Source organism: Schistocerca americana, chromosome 2 (assembly GCF_021461395.2).
Source record: "Schistocerca americana isolate TAMUIC-IGC-003095 chromosome 2, iqSchAmer2.1, whole genome shotgun sequence".
Lineage (NCBI taxonomy): Eukaryota > Metazoa > Arthropoda > Insecta > Orthoptera > Acrididae > Schistocerca > Schistocerca americana.
In genome coordinates, this window is record NC_060120.1 from 847,934,197 (window position 1) to 847,940,196 (window position 6,000).

Consider the following 6,000-nt stretch of genomic DNA (forward strand, 5'->3'; position numbering starts at 1 on the left):
TAATGCCAGGGTTCATTATTTTGCTTGACTGCCTTGTATCTGTTTTCACACCTCTTCTACTACCAACCGTTAACAGAGCAATGCTAGTGATCTCCATTGCCTCGGTGATCATAGTTTCCATTATTATGATAGTGTCTCTCACCACGGGACTGTTACATTGAGATCGAGAACGATGTTATCCGCTCACTCCGAGACTTCATTGTCGTGGCTGTGTGATCTTTTGTTGTTCTTAGTTCTAGGGGTTCACATTCTCTGGGCTGCCCAGACGTCTTCATGGGTCAAGTCAACGTTGTCCAGAATGGACAGAAAAGTGTATTGATAATCATCTGGAGCATTTACAAGTTTGTCTCATATGTAGAAGGGCAACATTGCCTTCAGGATCTGAAGCACATTTGTGAATGGTATACCCACATTCCAATTTTTAGTCTTCTTATTCTGTATTTCAGACCAACAATGGAGGCTATCTTGATGCACATTATAACGTTCTGGAGTAATACCAGAGCTGTATCATGTGAGGAACACCTGCTAAAAATCTTCACAGGTTTCACAATGATCTGTATGGTTTGTTGCCCAGGGCACTGCATCACCGTCTATAAATCCACTCATGAAGCATTTTGGAGTTAAATTCCCTTGAACTAACATATGAATATAACAGAATGTATATTTTTTCTGCCTGGCGTTGATAGGCTGATCTTTTGGTACTGTTATTGGTTTTTCTCATTATAGGATCTGCAATCAAATGTGTTGAACCTATGCTTAATAGTAGGTCTTTTTTGGGTTTAGTCGTATGTTCCATCTAGCTTGTGGCACAAATGTTCCTTTTGGTCCAAATACAATATTGTCACCATCGACTATTGTGCTTTCGGTTTCCGCATCTGTATTATTTTGTTTATTTCTTGTTTGATGGTGGTGATATCTTGTACAACAGGTTCATGCCAGTCCTTAAATTTGGAGATGATAGAATCTTTAATTTCATATATCTGTTAATTTAAATTATTGGCCAACATGACCTCTATTTATGGCATTAGCCGTTTACTACAGTTTGGGCTTAACACTTATTAGTTTCCTCTTTGTATTCTTTAAAAGCAGTTGCTGTTTTTCTCCTTGCGAAATTGCTGGCAATAAGAGAGTTGCTCATCAGTTAATTTTGACATTTCATTGTCTTTTTCTTCTAGCTGTTTAGCAGTTTCATCTTTCATTACGTTTTTTTATGCTGATCAGATTGTTCTGTATTTATTCTCTCTTGATCTTTTGTAGTGTTTGCTACTCAATCAACCAAGTTGGCTGGCACACTCGACATCATCTGTACTATAGTTAACATTCCAAACTTTTCTCAGCCTGTAATGTTAGGGGTGTCTCCAGACATGTCTTCGGCCTGAAATGTCATTGACTGGAACAGAATTGTCTTTAAAGATGACTCCTGCTCCGAACTGGGTCCCGATGCCCTGCGAAGGCGTGCCTGAGACAGTGGTGGGATACTAACCTAACTGTCGCCCACCATACGGCCCAACAACCAGGAGTGATGGTCTGGGATGTCATTTCTTTTCAAAGCACGACTTTTTGGTTGTTATCAGCGGCACGCTTAGGGCACAGCGGTACGTCAGCGATATTCTACAACCCGCTTTGCTGCTCAATATGGCACGCCATCCTAGGCTTCCAATTTAGTAAGGTAATGCCCACCCACACATTGTGAAAGTGTTTATTGCTTATCTTCGTGCCTACCAAACCTTTCCTTGGCCAGCAAAATTGCCGGAACGCTCTCCAATTGGGAATATTTGGAGTCTTATGGACAGGGCCGCCTCAACCAACTCGTGATTTTTACGATCTAACGCCCCAGTTGGACAGAATTTGATACGATATTCTTTAGGACGACATCAAACAACTCTTTCAATCTATGCCAAGCCGAGTACTTGCTTGCCAAGGTCCAGAGGCGGACCAACGCGTTACTGACTTCATCAATTTGTGAAGCTCTTTCTCTTGAACGAATCATGTAATTTTTGTGAAATTGTAATCATTCATTTGTCTGTACATGTACATCACTCCTGCCGCGCGGGATTAGCCGAGCGGTCTCAGGCGCTGCAGTCATGGATTGTGCTGCTGGTCCCGGCGGAGGTTCGAGTCTTCCCTCAGGCATGGGTGTGTGTGTTTGTCCTTAGGATAATTTAGGTTAAGTAGTGTGTAAACTTAGGGACTGATGACCTTAGCAGTTAAGTCCCATAAGATTTCACACACATTTGAACATCACATCTACCGATTTCCGTCCCATTCGGATAATTCATTCGTGGTGCGTCTTTCTTTTGCTTTAGTGTGTATGTGTGCTGGGTACTATAATGGTGAGTTAAAATCATAATAAATATATTTCTGGTTGTGTGAAATCGAAACCAGTAGTCAGGGACGGTTTGAGAACATTTGTCCAGTGGCTTGTCGTTTGGCGCCCCCAACACCGCTTCGTAACTGACCCCTCTTCCTAATTGCCCCCTTTTCCATCGTTCATCCGTGTCAGTTTTCGTATCTAACTGTAATACTCTTTATATAAATCTTACACTCCGGCACCCCTGGCGCCCCACGCAACTTAGCTCGCCATGCGGCCACTACTAACAGTATTGTAATATGTCTTCGGCGCCCCTCTCGCATTGGTCCCAAACGGCGGCTTGTGTCGATTGTGCCCTAAACTGGTAGTTACGCTGAACGAACGAAATTTTACGTCTACTAGTTAGGTTGTCGACTGTTAATTATGAGTATTCTTCCATGCTGCTGCATCATATCTAAATACATATTAAGAAGTGAAAATCAACTCAGTGACTTCAAATAGAGAGGACAAGTTTCACACTGTGTTTTTAATGGAGAAACCTTCGTCCTGGTCTGCCCAAAATGGAGAACTACCACGTCCTCTGGCTTTACCTAATGGTTGTTCTTAGCAGAAGTAATCTTTGTGTACTGAAGTCCTGCCGTCTTCTGTGTGCCATTTGCCAGTATCCGACGACAAAGCAGTGGCGCAGGTGTCGTCGCGCCCCTAACATCTCGTAAATAAACAGGAACTAGAGACAGCAGTATCACATAGAGACTTGGGTTGCTAACGCCGGTGAACGGGTAGACACATGTCACACGCAAAAAAGAAATGAAACAACACAATTTTGTCAGTGATGAAAAACAGTTAAAAAAAACAGAGCGAAAGTCACAATTCCATCCCACTTGTTCAATAAAGCCTTCCCCCCGCCACACAAACACACACCACAAAGACATGTTTCTCTTATTAACTATCATTTGGTGGGTTATCAACCAGTTAATAGCACTCACTTACAATTCTGAACACAACGAATTTCTACACAAGACAAAGGTAAGTCATTGTAAGCTGTTGTCACCAGACAGTAAACAGGAAGTTCCTTCCTCTTCCCTTGCCAGTCATTTTTCCTCTTTTCCTTCCTCAAAACTGGAATACAGCCTTCCTCCTTTTCTTCTTGTTATAATGTTTTTCGATCTCTTATTCCACTTTAAATCTTCCAAAATTTCTGTTGGCCCCCAATTCGATCCTTCACGTACTCGTCGTGACTCATCAAATTATGTATGTTGTTAAACGTAACCTTGGGCAAATATACACCTAGTAACTCTGTTTCAAACTCTGCAGACTTGATAAGTTTCTCCACACCACTTTTTCCCCATCTAGGGTCAATAACACACATACGTTGCACACGAATACCATCAATCTTGTCTGCCTCATTGACGCTATGTGAAAATGCATTTTTAAACTGTTAAACAATATCTACTACGTTACCCGTCCAAATACAACTTTAAAATTTCCTTTGGTACTGAAATTGCCGATCATTACATCGGAGTAACAGTTATCACTGAAACACTCTTGCATTGAGGAATCAATCCGCTTTCTCATCAAATTTCGATCAGTGTCAGCATTGCGATTTTTTTGGACTTCAGCAATATTGATCCAGGTAATTATCATCAATTTCCAGGTCGGAAGGAACTGTAATCTGATGAACTTCTTATTACTGCCATGCTGGGACCGAACTTCAGATTTTCCAGTTTGTTGTTTACTTCCCTGAGTGAAAACGTAATATTCAGCATTTGTCGATCCTATACACTCGTTTTTTTCAAATCTGTGAACACCACTCATATCTACCACTTTAATTTGTTCTTCATTTCCTTTAATTCATGGTCGTTTGTGTCTAATTTATTGACCATTTGTTTCAAATAATGCAGAACTGCGTAATTACTATCAACGTCTCTAACCGTAGAACCCTTCATCGTGATGTTATTTGCTCTTTCTTTCAGTCAGTACGAACTTTGTTGTAGAACCCCTTATTTGCGTGTGGTAATAAAAATTCATTTAGACAGAATTAAGTACATTTAAAATTACGTGAACATAGTCAACCCTCTCATGCTGATAAATTCATATTAACTGACTAAGAACATTTAGTTGAGAATTAAATCTTTTACATAATTCGGCCTTGGCACACATTTTCTAAATGCAGTGGTTTTTTTTTTAAATATTTACTGAATTCTTTCCCAGCGTTAGCTATGGAACACAAGACTGTCTCTATTAGCAGAAAATGGTTAAATATTGCCAAGCCGACGTTTAATTATCATTGATAAAACACACTTCACTATACATTTAAGTTATTTCAAAGAACCAACAAATTGTTAAATTTCAACGTTAACTATACAGACAAATGAAGCCTACCCATTCATAAAATGCTGCGTCACAGGTTCCTCTCTCTCTCAGCTCTCGAGGAAGAAGACAAAGAATGCACACTATGTATTCCTATTTATATCACTATCAACCGTTAATGTCTCTTCTGCGGCTGTATTTTACATTTTTCTTATCGCAGATATTGACACATTTCGTAATTATATCATGAGTATAGAAATATTACAATCATAAATACATCGAGAATATTACTACAGAAAATATTACAATAATAACGAATGTCCTTTATACAAAATTAAATAATATTTTTTATTAAATAATTACAGTATATACAAATTGCTTCATAGTGGCGTATATAGTACAATTAAATTTTATTTTATTAATAGTGTGTGTTTTGCCAGGGAACGTTACATTGCCCCTGGCAGCATTTGGCAAAGAGTTTCTATACTTTGACACAATGGTGCCAGTAACGTTCTTTACAATTCTGTATTTTTTTATGGAATGGCCCTTTCAATTAGTCCCAGGGTTACATATGTGCATGGCTCCCCCATTTGGGCGAAGGCAGACAGGAAACCTGGGCAAAACTGTGCCGGAGCCTAGCCATCCCAGATGGTTCATGATTAATCTTGTCTCTTTAACAGTCATTCTTTTGAATTGATTTAGCAGTTTGTCATCAACGGTTACATAATATCACGGTCACATACAGTTCAACGAAAGTTTGTTGTGTGTGATTAACAACTCGCAATTATTATTTTTGCGATATACTGCAAGGTCACTTGTCCTAGGATATATCACTTAGTTTTTTTGAAATCATATAGCACAACGTCACTTTTCATAATGTTCCCACTACCTACGTGTTACAAATCTTGTTAGTGTTCATTTTCTCTTGTCAATTTACGGGTATACATAATAAATGTTCAATGTTTATCAAAAATCGAGTTCATTGACATGTTATGAGTTTGTGTAAATATTTTGGACTATGTCAATAATGCTGTAGTTGGTGAGCGGTGCGATGTGATTGTTGAGCGGCGCTCGGCGCGGCGCGTCGGCTCCGTGTAGGTCACCGCCCCCGGTGTTGACAGCTACGGCGCGGAGAGGCGAGTGGCTGTCTGGTCTGCTACGGGCTGCTGCGGCCGCTGCATGGCTGAAGTAGCCGGATGCGCGTTGTATATCAGCTCGCCCGTGAGACATCTTCTTGCAGTGCTCCAGCAAACATGCAACAAGTTCACAAACAGTGTACTATCCTTATGGGCATTTTTCCTGCTGTGGGAAAGAACGCATACAGTTATTGGTAGTTATTAATCAGTAGGCCTTCACTAGTCTGGTTTTCACAATGTTTC